The sequence below is a fragment of the Vicugna pacos genome, chromosome 7 (genome assembly GCF_048564905.1).
Source record: "Vicugna pacos chromosome 7, VicPac4, whole genome shotgun sequence".
NCBI lineage: Eukaryota > Metazoa > Chordata > Mammalia > Artiodactyla > Camelidae > Vicugna > Vicugna pacos.
In genome coordinates, this window is record NC_132993.1 from 36397431 (window position 1) to 36419950 (window position 22520).

The following is a 22520-nucleotide window of genomic DNA, read 5'->3' on the forward strand; positions in this document are numbered from 1 at the left end:
TTGAACCCAGTTTCTTTAGTTGTAGAGCTCACACTCTTAACCACTGTGTTGCGCATCCTGTTAAGACACATTTCAACTGGCTTATTCATTGTCACCTTCCTCTTCAACAAATAGAATAGCAGAGATGCCAACAAGTGCAAAGACGAGAGAAGAGAAATTATGGGCAGCCATATACTATGGAATAACCTCCTAATAATTTCAAGAACCCAAGATGGAATTGGTCTACATGGTGAGGTGCCTGGTCCTTGGATATTTTCAAGGCAAAGCTCAAGGATATCTGACTCAAAAGCAGCGGTTCTCAATCTGGGGCAACTATACCTTCCAGATGATATTTGGCAATGTCTGATGCCATTGTCACAACTGGGCTTTGCGTACTATTGCTATCCAGTGGGTAGAGGTCAGGGATGCTGCTACACATCCTACAATGCACAGGACAGCCCCCTGCCCATGCCCCACAAAGAGTTATCTAACTCCACTCAATAGTGTTGCTGTTGCGAATCTCTGGTTTAGAAGGTGTTACGAGATTTTTAGTTCCTGATGTGCGTTATATGGGACATTCTCTAAGACTGTGTAGTCCAATGTGGTAATCACTTGCTATGTGTGACTAAAATTAAATTAAAATTTTGACTCTTCAGTTGCATTAACCACCTTTCAAGTGTCAATCAGTTATGACTAATGGTCACCATATTAGAAAGTACAAATTTATAGAACATTTCCATCATCTCCAAAAGCTGTTTTGGTCAGTGCGTCTACAAGATCTTTTTTCTTTTACTCTGAAATTCTATTAAATATCTCAAGCTGAGTTTCCTTGCATGTTATGAGAAACCAGATCTTAAAATAGTGATGTTTAAAAGAGATAAAATAGGGCATACATGTTCACATTGTAAAAATAATCTTTAAATGTGAATGTCTCTAATGTATTTGAGGGCTTGTGTCCTTGTTAAGAATCTGATTTATGTGTTTATAGATCATTAAAACTGGGAAGAAAGTGGAAATTTAAACCTAGAATTGGCAAAACCACTACAAACTGAAGCCCAAGGCAAGGACCAAAAGCAGATCTGAAATTTAAGCTAAACTACTGGTTAGAATGAAATTGTAGAATTTTTAGTAAGTATGATTTTTTACTACTTTTTGGTTTGGATTTGCATAAATGTTTTTAGGGACCATAAAGTTTTTGGAAAATCTAGTGTAACATACTGATTCTCTCTTCTCAAGTGGGAACACACAGATATGTACAGATCCAATTTGCTGTACAATTCATGCAATTAATGACTTCCCAAAGCCTGGGTAAGTGCTCTCTTTTCTGGTTGATCCCCACTCATTACCCCCATTTCACAGATGATGACGTTGACGTTCTGAGAAATTAAGTGATCGGCCCAAGTTTACACAGTGGCAGAACCTAAATCAGAAGATGGACATTCTATTCCCAAGCTTTACATAATCATTAAGAAATATCAATTTAATAAAGTAGTAAAGGAACTAATCTATTGTGTGATATAAAATACACTTGAACCAGCCAAATTCTTCTGCTTGGCCTCTATGGAAGGAAGGGAGAGTGTAGTCCTTAAAATGCAAAGAACTGGCTTCTAAAATTGCCAGAGGTTAGAAGAGAGAAATTTAAGTCCATTCAATATTTCACAGCCTGGATTGTGTAGCTATGAAAGGAGACGCATGTTCTTTCACTTTTGATTTAGAATTGTTATCAGAAAGCTGCTGCTTGCAAATCCATTGCCTTTCTCCAAACAACACATTCCCAGTAATATGAACTCCTCACCCAAATGCCATCTTTCTCATTAAGGCTTCAAGAAGCAGAGTTTGTGAATTCCCCTTTGAATAGCTCATTAAGTTACTTGCTTTTGTTCCTGCCTCCTGTCTTCTGTGCTCTGTGTCCTTATTTGTGCTTTTTCCTTAAAGCCAACAAAGAGCCTAGAAAACTCCCTTATGGAAAATTCCAAAATTCAACTGTGTGTTTAACTCCTGCTTAATTATGAGAAGTTGTGCCTGATCTATACTTATGGCCTTTCAAAGTGTGCTATTACATAGAACAGCAAGCAGAAGCAAAAGGTGGCAAACCTCACTGAGCTATCCCTATTGAAATGGTGTAAATAGAAATAATATTCAAGAAAAAAGAAATTGCCTCTGGATCTGTGCCCAATAGATCTACTTACAAACCCCAAACAAAGCTTAGCGTGTCAAGTACACTTAGCCCAATGTCTGGAACATAACAATCAGTTTAAAAAGTATTTGTTGAGTGAATACGCTACTTTCATTTCTCCCCTTGCCATTCATTCTCTGCCCTCCATCCTCATCTGCCGGTCTCTGTCCTGACTCCTGCAGACTGCATCACCCAGGTGTTTTTGCTGGGTGGCTGCCGTTGGCTACAGGCTATAGGTGGTTGGAAGGTGGAAAGAAGGCACATCAGGCTCCTCTTTCCACCCCCTTCTCCTTCTGCACTTTGCCTCTGCTGTGGCTGGGCCCTCTACAACCACAGTTCCCATGCGGCAGTCCTTCCTCCATGGCACCAGCTCCCACTGGGTTCCAGAAACATCATTTCCTCCTCTTGCCCCTTTAGGTCTAAAGCTGATAACAGCTTCCTGCCTTGTTAGTTCCTGGCTGTCTCCACATCCTTTTTGGTTTCTTCATCTCTGCCCACATCTCAGTAAACCCATTTGTGTTAGTCAATTTGGGCTGTTATAACAAAACACCATAAACTGGGTGGCTTAAATAACAAAAATTTGTTTCTCACAGTTCTGGAGGCTGGCAAGTCCAAAATCAAGACATCAGCAGATTCTGCTGTGAGAGCCCGCTTTCCAGACAGCTGTTTGTTTTGGTGTGATTTGGTTTGGTTTTGCTGTAACCTTACAATGTTGGAAGGGATGAGAGAGTCTCTCTCACTGGCAAAAGCACTAATCTCATTCATGATCTAAACACCTCTAAAGGCCTCCTCTTCCTAATACCATCACCTAGAGGATCAGGATTTCAACACATAAATTTTGGGGTGACACAAACATTCAGCCTATAGCACCATCACTTCATTAAACTCTTCCATTGAACCGGATGAGTTAAATTTTGTTTTTCATTATCCTGACATATGATGAACAAATGAAATAGATAAATGAAAAGATTTAGAGAGCCAGCATTACAGTAATTCTGAATATATAATTTTTAACATTAAGGAATAAAGCTTTAAATACAAAAATCACTTCCCAAAATATTAAGACCTCAATTACTGAAGTCTTACTTAAATACAGGTTTTAATATATAAAAATTTATATTCATGTTTATATAATATATGCCAAGGGCAGATAATGTAATTGGGAAAATCGATCTAGGTAACTGAGAAAAAAAGTTAAGCGAGTTAATAAATGACATCCGGCAATTAGCTGGTACTTCCGGTATAGACTGGAAGTTTGGTACATGTATGGATGTATGTGTATTGTAGAGTCCCAGCCAATCATGAAATTAATGCAGACTGGTACATTATCTATGGTCCAACTTACAACTTAAAATCTTCTTATATCATAACTACATGAGTTGAGGTAGGTGGGGTCCAAGTGGAGGTCAGACATAGACATGTGTTGACATCAGGTTACAGGTATGAGCTATAGGGGTAGACCATGGGGAGCATGGTTTGAATTGCTTTAGTGTAGGAGGCAGGTTGAAAGCCAGAGTCATATTCAGAGTTAGTGTAGGTGGCAGCCCGGAGACACCAGTATTTCTCTGAATTAACGTGCTCTTCTCTCGTAGACACACTCTCTAGCACACTGGCATTGACTCTCTTTCACTCTTACTCTCATTATAATACATTCCATTTAGTTTTCATATGTTAAGAAGTAAGAAATACTCAGCAAAGAAAAAAATTACCATAGAGATAAAGATAAGCAAAAGGAAAATAAAACATAAAATGACCCATAATCTTTTCATACTGAGATAACCAGCTTATACACTGGACTAAATCCTGCAGTAGGTGGTGACTGATGGCTAGCTGGGTGAATAGGTAGGAGTTTTCTAGCAAAAAATCTAATCAAATGTAGGTGTTTTACAACTTGCTGTTTTCACTTAATAATAAGTTTTAATATCTTTCTGAGTTACTACCTACCTTTCCACAGCATCATTTTTATAGCTGAAAAAAATACTCTATTGTAGGACTTTGCCATTGTTTGCTAACCCAATTCCCAGTTGTAGGAAATGTAGATTCTTTCCAATATTCCCCATTTTAAACAATGATGTAAAAGATATCCTTATAATTGCTGGCTATTGCAATAACATGGTTATTGTTATCTGAAATTTTTAGTGTAATGGCAAAGAGGTTTGCTTACCCTTCTTACCTGTAAGGTATAGCTGTGATACAGAAAGATGCAGTAATCATAGAATAAGCTCACAGAACTGAACAAGACTATCAACACTATACAATAGTTGGTGTTTATTAAAAAAAAAAAACACTCAACTACAGAATACACATTTTTTCAGCTGCCATGATTTATTCACCAAGATGGACCAAAAGCTGAGGCATAACACAAGCTTCAATAAGTTTGAAAAGACTGAAGTCATGTAAGTATATTCTCTGACCACAACATAATTAAATTAGAAATCACAAAGAGCATCAAGGAAACACTCCCCAAATTTGGAAAATAATAAAAACACACTTCTGAATGTTCTGTGAGTCAAAGAAAAAGTTGTAAGGGAAATGTAACAGTATGTTGAATGATAATAAAAATACAACATACCAACATTTGTTGGATGCAGTTAAGTGTTCAGAGAAAAACATGGCTTTTAATGCTCATATTAGAAAAAAGCAGGATTTAGTAACCTATATCCCTTTGGACATATTTGGCCTGTAGCCTATTTTTATGACCTGTGAGCTAAGAATGCTTCTGCAGTTTTAAGTGATTGTAAAAACAAAATGAAGCATGAGGAAGAGGAGGAGAATAGGAAGAAAATTCAACAGAGATCATATGTGATATGCAAAACCTAACATACGTACTATGTGAACCTTTACAGAAAAAATTCACTGAGCCCCGGAAAAGAAGAAAGCTATAAAAATTAATGATCTAAGTTCCCATCTTAAGAAATTAAGTAACAAAAAGCAAACTAAACCTAAAGATGAAGTAAATAATCAAGATAAGTGTAGAACTCAGTGAAATAGAAAATAGACATAAAATAGAGAAAAAAATCATTAAAATCAGAAGCTGGTTCTTGGAAAAGACATAAGATTGATAAACCTCTAGCTTGGCTTATTAAGAAAAAAGAAAAGACAAAAATTATTAGCATAGAGAATGAAAATGGGGACATAAACTACAGACATAAAAGGATAATGAAGGAATATTAAGAACATCTTACACCAATAAATATGATGACTTAGATGAAATGGAAGAATACTGAAAAGTCACAAGTTACCAAAACTGACCCAAGAATAAATACGAAATTTGAAGTCTGTATCATTATAGAAATTGAATTTGTAATTAAAAAAAAAAGCCCCTTCCACAAAGAAAACTTTAAACAACCATCTCTTCACTGATGAATTCTATCAGAAATATAATGAAGAAATAATGCTAATCATACACAAACTATTTTAGAGATAAAAAAGGAAGAAATACTTTCCAATTAGTTCTGTGATAGCACTTCAATATTAAGATTAGGCAAATATGTCACAAGGACATTACGGAAAACTATTCCTCATGATCATAAACATAAAAATCCTTGAATAAAATTGTGATGAATGAATTTCAGCAATATAGTTAAGCAATAGTAAGTCATGACCAAATGAGGTTTTCTTGAGAATGCAAGCTTGGATCAACATTTGAAAATCCATTAATGTAATTTATCACATTAACAAGCTCAAGAATAAATACTTCATTTTAACAGATCCAGAAAAAGCATGTGACAAAACGCAAATCCATTTATAATAAAAATTTTTTGAAAAAACCTCAGCAAACTAAGAAGAGCAAACGTCCTCTACTTAAGGACATCTATGAAAAGACCATAGCTAATATCATACTTGTATCAGACAAGGTTTTCCAGAGAAACAATTAATGGTGGGGGGGTGGTGTGTGTGTACATATGTATATACCATATATGTAGACAAGTATTTATTTAAAGCAGCTGATTCACATGACTGGGATCTGGCAAGTCCAAAATCTACAGGGCAGGCCAGCAGGCTGATGACCCAGGGAAGAGTTGTCGTTGCGGCTGGAGTCTGCAGGCAGCCTGGAGGCCAAGTTCTTTCTCTTTCTCAGAGGACCTGTCTTTGTTAGTTAAGTCCTTAAACTGATTGGATTAGGCCCACCCACAGTATAGAGGGAATCAACTTTATTCAAGGTCTACTGAGCTCGTTAATCACAGCCAAAAAATACCTTCACAGTGCTATCTAAAGCTTGACCAAGTTATCTGGGTAACTTAGCCTAACTCAGTTAACACATAAAATTAACAAAATTCACCATCAGAATACTTGATATTGAAAGACTCAATATTTGCCATCTAAATAAGGAAAAAGACAATTCTACCCTTAACACTGCTATTCCACATCATACTGGAGATGCTACTCAATGCAATAAAGTAAGAAAGATAAAAGCAGGACTATAAATGAAGGACTATAACTGTATTTGCAGATCACATGATGATGTACATGGAAAAGCCCAATGAACCTACAAAGGAAAACAAAACTAGTAGGACTGGTAAGAGAATTTAGCAAGAACACAGGGTACATGATTGATAAACAGATCAATTGTTTTGATGCACTAGCAACGAATGATTGAAAAATGAAACTTAGAAAAACAAATCCATTTACAGTAGCATAAAATACTAATAAACTTAGGAATAAGTTTGACAAAAGATGACTTTCAAGGCCTATGTTCCATACCAAAGAAAAATTTTGGAGACCTAAATAAATGGAGAGATATATCATGTTAATAAATTGAAAGGATTGATATTGTTAAGAAAATAATTCTGCTCAAATTAAACTACAGAATAAAAGCAAATCCCAGTAAATATCCCAGCAGGATTTTTTATTATGACCAGTGGATTATAAAAGTTACAGGTAAATGCAAAGAAGCTAGAATGGACAAAATAATTTTGAAAAAAAATCAATTTTAAAGAATTTACATTACCAAATTTAAGACTTACTATAAAGGTGCCATAATTAAGATATTGTGATAGTGGCATAAGATATATCAAAATAGTTATCCTGAAAGAGATCCATACATATATATACATAGTTCATTGATTTTTGGCAAAGTTACCAAGGGTGAAATGGTAAGTGTTTCAACAAAAGGTGCTGAAACAACTGGGAAAAAAAATCTCAAACTTTACCTCATATCGTATACAACAATTAACTGAAAAATGGATCAAAGATCTAAATGTAAGCACTAAAGCTATAAAATATCTATATGAAAATATAGAAGAAAATCTTTGTGATATTAGTTTAGCACAGATTTTTCAGACAGGACACAAAAAGCATGAACCATTAAAAAATTGATAATAATGACCTCATCAAAATTGAAAACTTGTGTTCTTTAAAAGGTACAGTTAGGAAAATTTTAAAGAAAGCCTTAGACTGAGAGAAAATATTTGCAAAACATAACTGTGATTAAGAGATTGTTTCCCGTATATATTTTTGAAATCTCTTACAGTTTAATAAAATAACAAATAATCTAATATAAATGGGCAAAAGATTTAAACAGATACTTCACAAAAGAAAATAGAGAAATGGCCAAAAACACATGAAAAGATACAAACTAAACCTCAGTGATACAGCACAACACACCTGCTAGAATGGATAAAATTTTGCAAATTGCCAACTCCAAGCTTTGGCAAGATGTGGAACAACTGGACTCTCATATGCTGCTGTTGGAATTGCAAAATGATACCGTAACTTTGGGAAACATGATAGTCTCATAAAGTTAAACTTACCCTTGCCACAACGACCCAGTAATCTCACTCATAGCTATTTACCTAAGAGAAATGAAAACATACATCTATGGAAAGACTTGTATGGTAATATGCTGAGCAGCATTATATGTAGGAGTCAGAAACTGGAAATGTCCATCAAATGGAAGGGATAAATAATTGTGGTGCATTCTTACTATAATATACAACTCAGAAATAAAAAGGAACAGGATATCTATTAAAACAACATGGCTTATTTCACTTAGAATGACCATCTCCAGGTCCATCCATGTTGCTGCAAATATCACTCATATGTGGAATCTAAAAAAAAAAAAAGAAGACACTAATGAACTTATCTACAAAACAGAAACAGACTCACAGACATAGTAAACAATCTTACGGTTACTAAGGGCACAGGGGGTGGGAAGGGATAAATTAGGGGTTCAAAATTTGAGAATATTAACCAGTATATATAAAATAGATAAACAAGAATTTTCTTCTGTATAGCCCAGGGAATTACATTCAATACCTTGTAGTAACCTATAAAGAAAAAGAATATGAAAACAAATACGTGTATGTATATGTACGACTGAAACCTTATGCTGTACACCAGAAATAATTGACGTATTATAAACTGACTATACTTCAATTAAAAAAAAGCAATGTGAGGGAGAGTGTACAGCTCAGTGGTAGAGTACATGGTTAGCATGCATGAGCTTGTGGGGTAAATCCCCAGTACCTCTGTTAAAAATAAATGTCTAATTACCCTCCCCCATCAAAAAAATGTGGATAAATCTCAAAAAGACTACATGCAGTATGAGTCCATTTATATGAAATTCTGAAAAAGACAAAACTATAGTGTCAGATCAATGGTTACCTGCTGCTGGATGTTGAGGGAAGGGATCAGCTAAAAAGGGCATGACGAATTTTTTAGGTAGAATAAAATGATCTATATCCTAATTGTTGGTGTGGTTACATGACTGTATACAATTTCTAAAACTTACTAAATTGTAAATTAAAATGCATACATTTTACTGTACATAAATTACACACCAGTAAAGCTGGGAGAAAATCAGACTGCAAAAGAAAATGAGGAATCCCAGTACTTAAGTGAAATCCGTATTATTGCTTTCTATTGCTTGGATAGTTACATGTCATGGGCAGAGTCCAGAGAGGAATTTAGTAATAATGGTAATTATAATAATAAAATGATAACCATTTATTGAGCACTTACTATGTGCCAAGGGACTTTATATGGCTTTCTTATTTAATCCAAGTAACTGAGAAATAGGCAATTGAGGAAGGGAGATTTTATAACAACCAAGATTACAAGGCTAGTAACAGGTATCATATAGCAGAGCATTTTTCCCAAACGCTACCACCAATTTTACCACCAGGAACCTTGAAACATTGAGGAATGAAATCCAGACTTTATTTGCCAAAAAAAGAAAAAAAAAGCCTCTGCAGCGAAATTTGATAGCCTAGATCTTTGGTGATCTCACCAAACAAAATAACTTAATCCAGGTGTTCCCCACTCATTAAAAAATAAACTTTAGTAAAAATGATTTCCCAAAATCTGAATGTGGTTGTTAACAAGGTTCTGGAGAATACTGCAGAGTGAACTTACTTCTACTCATTCTTCTTTGCGTCCTGTGTGCTTTCCCATGCATCTGTTCCTTCACGTAAAGTTCCCTTCCCCTCCTTTTAGAAGTATTTACTTATGTTTGTCTCCCCCGTTTGACTGTGGACCTTGTGAGGCAGTGAAGGAAGAAAGAAACCAGCATTCAAATAAGTGCCTGTGATGAACTCAGCATTGTTCTGGGAAATTGACACACACCATTTGGGCGGACGGGAACCAAGTCGAATTCATCTTTATAGATTCAATGCTTACTATACTGCATGGTTCCGCAGCCTGTAGGCAAACAAAGACTGCTTCTTTGGTCTTTGGTCTTTGGTCTCTGGTCTCTGACGCACTTTGTTGCATGTATGCATTTTTATATTTTTTAAATCACATATTAATCAACTTGGTACCATAAGGCAAAGTCTGAAACTACCCGACTATTGATGTAATGCAGAAGACATTAGTGAAGATACTAAAATAAAATTAGAATGTAGAAGCCTAAAAGCTCCCCAGGGAAATACTTAGACAACAAAGTGAAACTTGATGAGTTAACAAAGCAGAAAAGGATGCCACAGGCAGAGAAACAAACGCATTCAGAGAGGACCCATCATTAAGATGATTTGGTGCAGAATCCACTTAAGGGGGAAAATGCTTGTGGGGAGGAGGAATGTAAGAGGAATGGAGAAAGGCAAATTTACATTTCAGTTCATCTCTGCTCTGTTAAGATAATTCTGGTTGTACCTGCAGGGAATTAATTACATCTCATAGTAATACTTAGACTCAACTCACATTGTGTTCTTGCCCTGCGGTTAAATTTACTAACCCCTGAAAATTGCCTACCTATATGGGTTTTGGTTTATGTCCTGCATCTAGTCTTAATTTTCCAAAACAGAAGTAAATTCTTAGACCACAGGGGGACCTTATCGCCCTTGGTTCACTGTCTTCCACCTTTATGCTGACAGCTGATGGCCTCTTTGGTATTTTTCTCGAAGTGTCTCAATTGAAGGGATAAATGGTTTGGTTTACAGCTCTGGGTCTGTCTTTTGTGATTGAATTGATTTCTTCCATTTTGATTTCTCTCCATCTTTCTAATCATTTGGCTTCATTAATTTCTCTTTAGTCCTGTTTATTGTTAATCCTTTCCTCTCCTGGCTCTTCAATATTAAAAAAAAAAATAAGTCTACCACCCTATATGTCTTCATCCATTCATTGGCAAATGTCTTGGAGAATTGGAGGATTGTCTCCAAATCTCAACTCCCTTCTGTCCCAGCACTCCACCGAGACTCTTCTCACCAAGCTGATCAATGGCTTTCTAACGCCAAACCCAGTGGGTGTGTCTTTAGTCCTTTTGCTTGACTTCTTTGCAGCATTTAACAAGTTAGCACGTCCTCATTTTTTAAGCTCTCCTATATTTACTTTTGCAAACTGCTGTCTCCTGGTTTTCCTGCTGCTATTCTTGAAGCACATCCTCAGTTTTCCTCGTGGAGTGCTTTTCCTCCACGCTGTCTCGTTAAGCATTTCTGTTCTGCAGAATTCCATCTCTGAGCCTTTGCTCACTTAAGCCCCTCGTCTTGAGAAATCTTCTTCACTCTCTTTTGATGACCTCTCATACTGGGCACTGTACCTTCAGAGCAGACCATTCTCTTGAGCTCCAAATAATAAATCTAACTGCCTCATTTTATTTCTTCTTCACCCAAATTTACTTCTCCACTTAGATATCTTGATGAACGTCATCTCCATTAACTCTTTTGCTCAAGACAGAAATTTTAGAGTTCCCTGTAATTCCTCCTTCTACCCCAGTTTCCACAACAAGGCAAAATCACCAGGCCTAGTCAGTTCCCCCAGATGGTCCTCAGTTCCATTTATTCCTTTCTTTCCCTATCATTTCTCCCTAGGTTACTGTTAAATACATCTTGAATGGAGTTCCTATCTTTGTCTTGTCCAGTCTACTGTCCTTACTTGTGCTAGAATCTCCAGAAGCAGGCAATACCCTAGAAGGGTGAAGAGTAGGGTAACTAGGACTGTATTGTGGAAGGTGGGATAATGGTCCCTACAGATGTCCAAGTCCTAAACCCTTGAGAATGTGAATACGTTAGGCTACAAGGGGAATCAGTAGTACAGACGGAATTAAGGTTGCTAATCAGCTGACCTTAAATTAAGGAAGATTATCCTTTTCTGAGTTGGCCCAATGTAATCAGAAGGGCCCTTAAAAGCAGTAGATTGAAGTAGAAAATGGAAAAGCAGAGAGATAGCCATGTAAGGAAAACTGATTCCAATGCTGTTGGCTTGGATGATGGGAGGAGGCCAGGAGCTAAGGAGTGCGTAGCCTCTTGCAGCTGGAAAAAGCAAAAAACTGGTTTCTCTCTTAAAACCTTCAGAAATGAGCATAGTGCTGCCTACACTCTGATTTTAGCCTAGTAAGACCCATTTCAGACTTCTGAACTCCAGAATAGTATGTGTGTTGTTTTAAGCCACTTAATTTGTGGTAATTTTTTGCAGCAGAAATCAGGAATTAATAGAAGTAGTATTATCAACAGAATGAACTTAGACAAAATATTTAATCTCCCTAAACATCAGTCTCCTCTTGTAAAACAGGGATAATGCTCATTCTGCAATTGTGAGGACTGAATTAGATATTAGGTCTAAAGTTCTTGGCAATTAGATACTATATCTAAAGGGCTTGGCACAGAGGAAGCCCTCCATAAACAGTTAATTACTATTAATAATGTCATCATTGGTATTATTGATCAGTAATTTGCCTAGTATGTCTGGGGTGGAGAGGAAGGAAGAGACAGAGATAAAAAGACAAAGTAAAACAATAAATGTCTCTTTTGGAAGTGTGCAGGCATATTTGGCTTTAACTCTGGTGTAATGTGTCTTTTTAACTCGCAGAATGTACTTCATTTCTTTCTGTTTTCTCTCTCTTGCTTGAGGTATTAAGATCTATTTTAAATTTAGTCATTTCAAAGTCTCCTTGGCATCGTGTAAATGTCACACCATTAAATATATATTCAATGAGTGCTCAAGCAGGCTGGCTTCCCTGCCAAGAAATGGAGTCCCGTAGGTGGGCAGGTGGAGGGATGACAGACACCCCCCGCCAGAGACTCTGCTGTCCTTACTTAGCAGGACCACGCTTGCTGAGCTCCAAATCAGGATGTGTGGTCTGACAAGTACGTTTTCTCCTGAGTTTCAGTTTATTTTTAAGAAAAGACTTTCAAGGGTATTAAATTAAATCACATGAAATTTAATGAATAATCTTTATTGCAAAGAATAAAACCTCAAGTGAAAAATTCAAAGAAAATACGTATCAGGTTTTATAATATTTGAAATTTGAATTCTCTATGACAAGCTGGAATGTTTGGTTGACACCTATGTTATTTCTGTTCCGTTTCGCTTTGCTTTGCTCTCAGGCATCCCCTTCCCCTACTCTTTTCCTCCAAGGCGTGCTTCTCCCATTCCAGTCAGGTGACTCTGGTGGGCTGCCAGACAGACATAGAACCCCCAGCTTCTGGTTGGTTGAATAGGCACGTGACACTGACCTGGCCAATCACAGTACCCATCACCCTGGCCAATGATTGGTCCCATCAATAGGCATATGATTCAAATGGAGTTAATTTCATATAAACAGATGAAGAACATGACTCTCTCTTTCCTCTTGACTAGCATGTGGTGGAGACGTGTGTAGGAGCTGTTGCCTGCCATACTTGCTACCACCAAAAGGAAACATCTGCAGGAAGTGGATGAGGCCAAAAACCAGAAAGAGGCAGGGCCAAGAAACGGAGAGGAGAAAAAACTCTAATGCTATCTGTGAGCCCTCAGACCCTGCAGTGCCTGACACCACTTACTCCCCTTCCTCCTCTGTACATGAACCAATAAATCTTTTTCGAGTAGAATTTCTGTCACTTGAAATTGAAAGAGCCCTGGCTAATACACAGGGTCATTGCAAAAACACAGTCAAAAAAAGACCTCAGAAAATCCATCCAGAGGTGTGCAAAACAGGAAGAGAGAAGAGTGGATATAGCAGGCAGTAAGACCACGTGAGGAGAGAATCAGACTCGGAGTCAGAGCACCAGGCTTTATGTTCCAACTCTGCCATTCACCCATGACCTTGGTAAGGTGTGATCTTGGGTGACAGTGTAACATTTCCATTTAATGATCTGCACAGTGGACGACTGTGCTCTCGCTGCCGTACATAACATGATGCACTGTGGGAGGCTCACCTGAGATAATAAACGTGAGTGTTCTTTTAAATGTTAAGTGCTTGCAAATGGCATTTATTACATAGAAGGTAGTACATTTGAAAATCATGGGTTGAAACAGAGACTGGAACGGTAAAGTTAGACCATAAGTATCTGAACTCTTGAGAGGAATATGGAAGCTGGTTAATGGTTGAATCTTCTATGAAGTGTCTGAAGGGCAGAAAATACTGATTGTCACTGGTTTGAGTAAAAACTTACGCAAAATCTATGCAAAAACTAGAAAACAGTTCTAAAGCTTTGGGTGAGGTAGGAGAGGGAAGAAAGGAGAGAGGAGAACCAATGTTTGCCTGTGAGGTGTCCACAGTATCCTACCGGGATGCCAAATAAGCTCTCACCTGACCCATGAAGCAACACTGCAAGAGTCAGGCATCACTGCCTCAGTTTACGTTGGAAAATAAGGTGCAGAACTTAACGGACAAGCCCAAGTCTTACGATTCTACAACTGAATCACTAGACAACGCCACTGCCTGAATAATACATTTGAAAGTAGACTTCAGGGGTTAGATGAGAATATACTTACTTTTCTGTCCAGGTTATGAGAACCAATCATTCAATACTGTAAATAAGTCTAGTATTTATTTACATTTTCAAGTTAGTTGTGAATGGTTTCTGCCAAGTTTAAAGTCTGATGCTTCCGATTTTTCTCCTCATCTGCATGTCAAGAATTGTGAAGGGTCCAGGATTATACCCTACTTAAAAGTGAATAAACTAGCCTGTCACTATTTTATGGGTGCTGGCAGAAGACATGAGGCTCCTGGTCAGAGGAAAAGGACTTCATTACTTGTGGCAGAAGCAGTAGCCAGAGCATTATACTGGTTCATGTGAGTTGGTTCCCAATCCCAACCCTCTCACCACCAAGGCTCCCAAGGGTGATAAAGACAGCCCAGAGTGGGTCCTCCCAGTTACCGCGCCAAAAACTAACCTGGGTGCTGCTGTGAAGGGATTTGACAGATGTAAACTGCCAATCAGGTGACTTTTAAGTTCATCAAAAGGGAAATTATCATGGATGGGCCTGAAGTAATCAATTAGAAGCCATTTAAAAGAGGGTGTAGGCCTTTCCTGAGCAAGACACTGCAAACAGCAGCTGGCCCTGCAATTGCTCTTTCTTCCCATTGGATGTTTTCTCCCAACTTCCTGCCTATAAACACATTTCAGCTTGGCCCCGTGGGAATCCCGTCCGCTTGAGGTCTTTCCTTCAGGACTGCCTGCCCTGTGGGCTTTGGGCTGGCAGAGCTGGTCCCCACAATTGTGTGACCCAGTTCCTTATAATAAATCCTGTAATATATTCATAAGAATTAACATCAATATTTATTCTTAATACTTGTTATTGATATAGTCAATAATTAACACAATCATATTACTATTTATAGTTAGTATATAATTTATAACAAGTATTTTATAATTTATAATATGTGCAATCAACATATGTATCCTACTGCTTTTGTCTCTCTGATTAAACCCTGACTGATACACGTGCCACGTGCCACTTCATGGAAACTGCTCATTTGATAAGACTGAGACCCTCTTCCAAATTCAACTACTTTCTTAGTCCTCATCTTGCATGCCCCTCTGCGAACCATCAACTCTTTGAATCACTTCTCCCTTGGCTTTGGAAGTACCATTTAAGCTCCCTTCCCTCTCTCTTTCCTTTTCTGATTCCTCTGGTTCCTCTAACTTTGGTCATTTTCCTGAGTATTCATGCCACGTATTACATCTCTTCCTTTATTCATACAGATGGACTCAGTCCTCATGATCTTCACAATGTTCAATGCCAATGACTCAAATATGTATCTCTCATTTTCACCATCTTGGAGTCTCTATTTAGTGTAATTCCTGCCCCGTCTAGTTCATGAAAGATCCATTAAAAAGTAGACCAGTCCCAAGGCTGTTTGAATCTTCTGCCCCTTTAGACTCTTGGAGAAACTGACCAACACCACTATTATTTATTGATCCTCCATATGTACTGGACACTATTAAAAGTGCTTTACAAACATGATCTTGTTTAATTCTTACTGCATTCATGTGAAGTAGATATTATGGTTCCCATTTTTCTCATGAGAAATCTTAGAATTTGCGAAATATTACGTGGCCTTGGGACTCACATCTGTGAGTTAGAATTTATACCCTTAACACAAGCCCCAACCAACTGGCGATACTGCCTTTGTCAAATGTCATAGACAGCCGAGGGCAGAATCATCAAAGTCCATTTAAATTTGTAGACTCTGGCCAAGTGTGGCAGAGCTGAGCTGGTAACTCCGTTTTAAAAAGTAGCCCTTAGGCGACTATTGAAACCACTCTAGCCATGGGTCTAGTTTAGCTGGTATAACCACTGGTTTCCTTTGCCCTTGATTCTCAGCACAGCTTTGCAGATTCTCTGGATGTTGTTGTATGCACTCAGACAAAGGACTGCCGTATCTTCCCCTTGCCAAGCTGTCTGTCTCCAGTGATGGACAACAACCCAGCTTTCAGACAATGCTGTTATCTCACTGATACTTTACCACCAATGCTTTACCACTCCTGAGCCATGACCTTGACACCATTGAGTTTCAGTCACAAAATGTCTGGCAGACGAATAACCAACAGGCCAAGGGATTTAGTGATCATTCCCACTGATGGCAAGTCAGTGCAGTGTTTTTGCAGAATCATGATGCTCAAAGCATCCTGCAGTAAAGATGCCAATAGAAAAACATTCCCTTCTTCCCCAAACAAGAATTTTTGCCAATTGTTTTACTCTTGGCTAAAGCCTTTATATTTTTGGCATGATGTTTATTTTATGAGCCAATCATCAAACCCTGATGTGGCTATGAATAAAGATTATGTTGAATATGAAGAACAAATTACAAAGATGGCTGTGGAAGCCTTGCAGGCTCCAAAGGAATACATGCCAGGATGGGAGAGCATTTTGGCAGATACTTCTCTTGGAAGAGAGGGAATAGTGTAATTACCTGCTGACTCTGGGGACTTTACCTTCTGCTTCTCCAAAGAAATCTTTGATGATGTATTTTACATTTAACCACTTCCCTTTGTGGTACTCTGATGGCTTCAGTTTGCTTGAATATTTGTTTTAGTTGATTTTGAATTTTTTCCAGTATTTTCATAAATTAGTTTTACAAATTCACTTTATCAATCTCCCCAGCCAGTAGAGGGACCACTCCCCATCTTCTTTGTTTTTATTCCAGTGGCATGAGGAAACCAAAGATGGCCTGGGAGGAGGCTCGGCCTCCAATTTAATTGAGCTATGACTCTGTTCTCTGGTAGAACATTCCTTCCTGAAGTACAGATCTCGAGATGGGGATAATACCGAACATTACTCCAGCCACTCTCATTTCTCTTGCTTTCTAGGCCCATGCATTCCGGCTACAGGAAAGATGGCACCAGATGTTAGTCACTGGTTTAAGGAATTACCTGCTTGTAAACAACTGTCTTCATCAGGCCATTCCAATAACCTGTCTAGCCATCTGCTTCTGGGTGACAGGAGAGAGTAGTGAAAGCTAAAGGCAAGAGCCCTTAGCCACCCTTCCTTCACCACCAAATAAGTGCCTTCTATGGTGCAACATTTTGTGAGATAACATGTCAGTGGATAAGGCATTTGTAGGTCCACGAATGGGAATGTCAGCAGAGGAAGAAAGGAAGGCAAACATGAACCTCAGATACACATCTGTTCTTGTGAGGACAGATCACTGCCCACTTTGGGGAATGGTGTTTTATTAGGACTCAGAGTTGGGATCTGCTGTTGGAAAGTTGGGCAATCAGTAGTGGCTCTAGATAACTCAGCCTTGGGGATGAGGAGTCCATGTTAATCCTCCATCTTCATCTCTCTTCCCACTCTCCACATGGGCTCAGTGAACAAGCACCAGTGTAGCCGAGGAAGGAAAGTGTCTGACGGTCCCCTTTACACTGTCAAGAGCCCTTGCATGTCAGTATCTACCACCCAGGTTCCAGGAGTGATTATTAGTTTGCCTCAGTAAAGATACCACATCCAAACCTCAACTGTGATTGCCATAACCACCTGATTAAGTCTGGGACGATCTACAATTATTCTCTAAGACCCATCTGATTTCTGCACCTGCCAAACAGACTAGTTAAGCGGAAATGTGGTAGAAATAAGCACCCTTGCATCTCCCAAGTCCCTGATGATGGCATGAATCCTTGCAGGTCTTCCAGGGATGCCACGTTGCTTTAAGCTTATTATTTGCGGGCTTCTACTTGGCTCTTTCTATCAATATAATCCCCATTCCACACTACAGGGAATTAATGTGCGTATTCTGCCGGTTGAGTACATCAGTTCTCAGTATATTTCTAGGGAGTGGGAAAATAATCAAAGGATGAGACTTGGGTAAGAGGAGACCCTTCTGCATGCCAAGGATTACTCATGACTTGTCCCTTTCCCTTACCTCCCATCATGGAGGTTATCTGTACACTCCTCAAATACAGGCAACCCAATCACAGAAAGCCATTTTGAGAGGTTGTGTCCTGGGGCCACTTCTTCCAGTACTAGCTACTCTGTAAGTTAAGCTCCTGGCAAGAAACAAGTAGTACTTTCAAAGTGGGGTAATTGGAGAGTGTAAGAAAGGGACTTTGTATTACAAAGATGTAGGCAGATTTAATAGAAATCAGGGATAGAGAGGCACCACAGGGTTAGTAACAGTGGGGAGCACCCACTGGAACTCAAGGGGAAAAACCCAGAAAGAGCTGTAAACTTCAGTAAGGACTGTAGCCACTGCCAACTTGTGGCCTAGCCAGGAGGTAGCCAGAGGAATAAATACCTTGACTTTGATGCACTACCATCTTCTGATGCCTTGCCAGTGTCATCCATTGGCCCAACCCAATGGGAAGCCAGAGAGCAAGAGAGCCCATTAGTGCAGCCCATATAGGTTGTCATCCCAGGGCACAGAACAGGATGAAAGGCAAAGAGTAGACCTGGAAGGGCTAATGGAAACTATTCAGTACATCATCTTCACCGAGAGACCCACCCTGAGCCCAATACATCAATATGTCCCCCACCTTGGAATTCCCCATCCTCCTTATCTTGTTCTACCTTTTCTTTTCCCATGGCATCATCATCTACCATATATGATTTACCTATTTATTATATTTATGGTGAATTCTCTATCTCTCTGGTAGAAAGTAAGCTCTCCTAGCATAAACACCTTTATCTGTTTTGTTCCCTGATGCCTCCAAATTACCTAAAACAATGTCTGGCACAAAGTAGGTGCTCAACAAATATACATTGCTGAACACAAATAATGAGTTATGGATAACAGGAAAGAAGGTGGGAAACTTAAGAGTTGATATACTGGTGATAAATCTCTAATCTTCCATAGGTCTTAAAGAGAGAATTTGAGTCAAAGCTGAGGTCTAGAAAGAGGGAGGCACCAGGGGAGATGTAATTTGAATTACGAAAGGAGAGAGAGCCAGTGAAGAATTTGGTTGTCATTCTAGTAAATCTCATAGGAGCATCAACATATTACTCAGCCTAAGAATTAAAGAGGAAAACCAACCAACACTTGAAATGTACCCACATAGTCCAGTTAACAAGCCTGAGATCCTCCACCTTGCTCAGAATCCCTTCCTATTCTCTTGGCCTATAGTATTACAGGAGGAGGGGGTGAAGGAGTCTGAGATTAACTGAGAAGAACCATCACTCCTTTAGGCTCTTAAGTCTCCTCCCTCAATCCTAATAAATTTATACCATTAAAAAAAATTGTACCGGTTGAAAAAAAAAAGGAGGGCTTGGACAGATATGTCTGTGCTATGATGAGGGTCCAGAGAAGCAAGATTGGGGCCATCTGTTGCTCTTGCCTGCCTGGCAGTTTTTCCCCCTTCTTTTGGTAACAACATCACATTTTATTTTGGGGGGTTTTATGGACTGACAACCTAAAGAAGACATTGCACAAGTTGATAAGCAGAAGCTGAGGATAAAGCCCCCTGTGGATATTACAGCCAAGATTGCTGTGGGACCAGAATGGAGAAGGTCCTTAGACACCAAAAGACCTCTGGGGACAGACCAGACAATTCTCCCTATGGTTCAGATCAAACAGCATGGATGATCTTCAGAGAGTGTTGACTATATCTAAGTTAAGTATATGATTTTCATTCATATTTTATTGTTCCTGCAAGATCCAAGAATTTAAAAATCCATGTAAGTAATGTAAGATGTAAGTGTCTGTGCCCTCGTTGACGACTCTTGTCAATAATCTGGTGGGGAAATCAGGCAGGACTGGCAACCAGCACATAGTTCGATTCTGTCTGAGTTTGCTCCACTCTCAGGGCTGGCTTTATAGGTGGGCCAGTTGTGCAGCCACACAGGGTCAAGTTCAGAAGGGCCTTGAACTTGATTTAATGCTCTGCTGTAGCCATTTTGAAATTCTTAATAATTTTTAATCTTTGGACTTGTATTTTGTAAGTGAAGTCTGGTGGGGCAATAGAGCATGGGCATGAGCAGAGGCAACACGTGCTATGTGAGTGTCTGCTGGTCTCCGCTGCCCCATTCACATTTAGCCTCTGAGATGCACCCTGGGCAGAGAATCCCAGGGGATCCATGGTGCCTGGGAGTTCAGCAAGACCCAAATCAAGCACAAGGGAAATGTGTTGTGTCTATAGTTCAGTGAGTGTGGATGCTGACAGCCCTGAAAACCCGTTTTCTGTTCACGTTGCTTTGAACACAAAAAGAAGGCAATGGCATTCTAAGAAATGCAAAAGACCAATGAAATCTATCATATCCTTTCTTACCCCTGTTACTTCCCTGCAGTGGCCAACCATGTACATAGAGGGAAAGGGAAAGATACAGCACCCCATAGTTCATTTTCCTTTCACTCCTTCATCACAAATCAGGGAGCCAAAGGTGTAGAGTTTTGGTAAGATTGCACATGTGAAGAAATGAAAGTGAATAGTTGGGAGGTCTTTGGTGCAGCATTTCTACTGTTTTGGTAAGAGTGAAATCTCTAGGCATGTGTGAAGTATGAAATGAGAATTGTGCAACTTTGGTGATTTCACATTAGAGGTAAGTGCTCTTATATTTGCAGTTAAACCTCACAATGCGCAATATAAATATGAACAGTAAATTCAAACTAATAACTTAAAATTTTAATTTTTCTTATACCAGTATCGAACAAAAAATTAAAAAATACCATGGCAAGGCAAGAGAGAAACTGTAGAGGAAAGAACAAAATTTGAACTTAAGTAACCTTTAATGGTTCTTTTTTCCTGCTTTTTGAACAAGGAGTCTCTCACTTTCACTTTGCACTGGGACTTACAAATTACACAGCCCGCCCTGTCTGGGATTGCATGGACCATCTCAAGTGGCTTTGGGATGTTTTGGTTGTGACTTGAGTAGAGGCTGAGAAGTTGCATGAACACCCTTGAAGGGGATGCAGGGAGAGAGAAAAGGCATCAAGTAGTGTTCTTTAGCAGTGTAATTGCGTAGCCTGCGAGGAACAGGGACAGCATCACTAAAGGGGAAATACTTAGTGTAAAGAGGCGGATTCCTCCTTTGAAAATGCACGGACAAGAGCAAGTTAGTGCTGGGAAGTCATATTAGAGAAAGGTTCTTTTCTCAGACGATTGCTGATAACCTCTTGTCTATTACTCAAGCTCAATACTGGGATATATTTGTACAGAAAAGCTAAGAGCCTGCACTCAGGAAACCCAGGGAACAGCGTGTAGATCAATTGATTTGTCAAGCCCTGGCAGACAGAAACAATTTCCTTGACTAGACCTAGTTAATGAAGATGGCTGTTTCCTTCACCCTTTAGTACACCTCATCCTGGGCTTGGATCATGTTCCCAGGAGGATGTCACAGTCTCCCTGGAAGGCTCTGGACTGTTTCTCTAGGCATTTGAAAGGAGGAGGAGAGAAAACAGCACAGCAGGAGCCTGAGAGAGCTTTTAGCACAAGGTGGGTGTGCCTGCTGGTAGTCATGTTAAAACCTGATCACGCCTCCGTCTTCTGTGTCCAGTCATCTACTGGTGCATCTGAGACTCTTGCAGGAAAAGAAGGCAAAGAATATGCCAATCAAATGCTGATTCTTTATACCTGGAGCATCAGCTCCCAGGCTCTGTCTGATTGACTGAGACTGGATTGTCAGGAAGCACATGACCATGCAGAGCCCAGTAGCTTGGAACCTACAGGAACCTAAGCCTGATCACCCCGCTCCCCGACGCTTCTTCCCTGCACCCACTCTGATATCATTGATCTTACTGCTGTGGAGGCTGGGAAGAGAAGAGGAGAGAGCACCTTCCATCCATTGTCTACAAATAGTCATTTCACTCATCACATTAAATGCTCTAGCCATCTCTAGTCCTATGCAAGGTAGAGTTAGGAGTGGGGGAAGTTAGGGCTGAGCACTGTACTACAGGCATTTCATCTCCAACCTCTTCTTTCTGCAAACACTTCTGACAACCACAAATGGCTTGTAGTTCCCTGTTTCACCTCGACATTTCCCCCCTCCGTGACTTTATTACACTCTCTATTGGAATGCCTTCCCTACTTCTTCATTAACTGGTATTCATCAAATCCATTTCCTCTTCTTCCTGGCCACGTGGGTAAGAAAACATTTTCCAGCCTCCCTTGCTGTCAGTTGTAGGCATGTGACCAAGTTCTGGCCAATAGAATGCAAGCAGATGTGATGCCTGCCACACTTCCAGGCCTGATCCATAAGAACCTCCCACGCAAGATCTTCCAAGCTCTTTCCCTTTTACAGGCAAATGCTGAGGGAGCTGGGGAGCTGAATGACAAAGGTGGTGGGGTCACAAGAA

The 22520-nt window shown here is 39.3% G+C and overlaps 1 long non-coding RNA gene across 2 annotated transcripts in view; it reads left to right on the forward strand.

The window, feature by feature from the left end:
* Positions 1–22520, forward strand: part of LOC116278758 (uncharacterized) — a 58706-nt gene that overhangs the window by 30467 nt on the left and 5719 nt on the right. The window contains exons 2-3 of one of the 2 annotated variants that reach the window (XR_012074696.1): positions 968–1107; positions 13169–13439. The exons of the other annotated variant lie outside the window; for it this stretch is intronic. This is a non-coding gene — a long non-coding RNA (uncharacterized lncRNA). Of the gene's footprint in view, positions 1–967; positions 1108–13168; positions 13440–22520 lie in introns of those variants that run through there. 2 annotated transcript variants of the gene reach the window in all.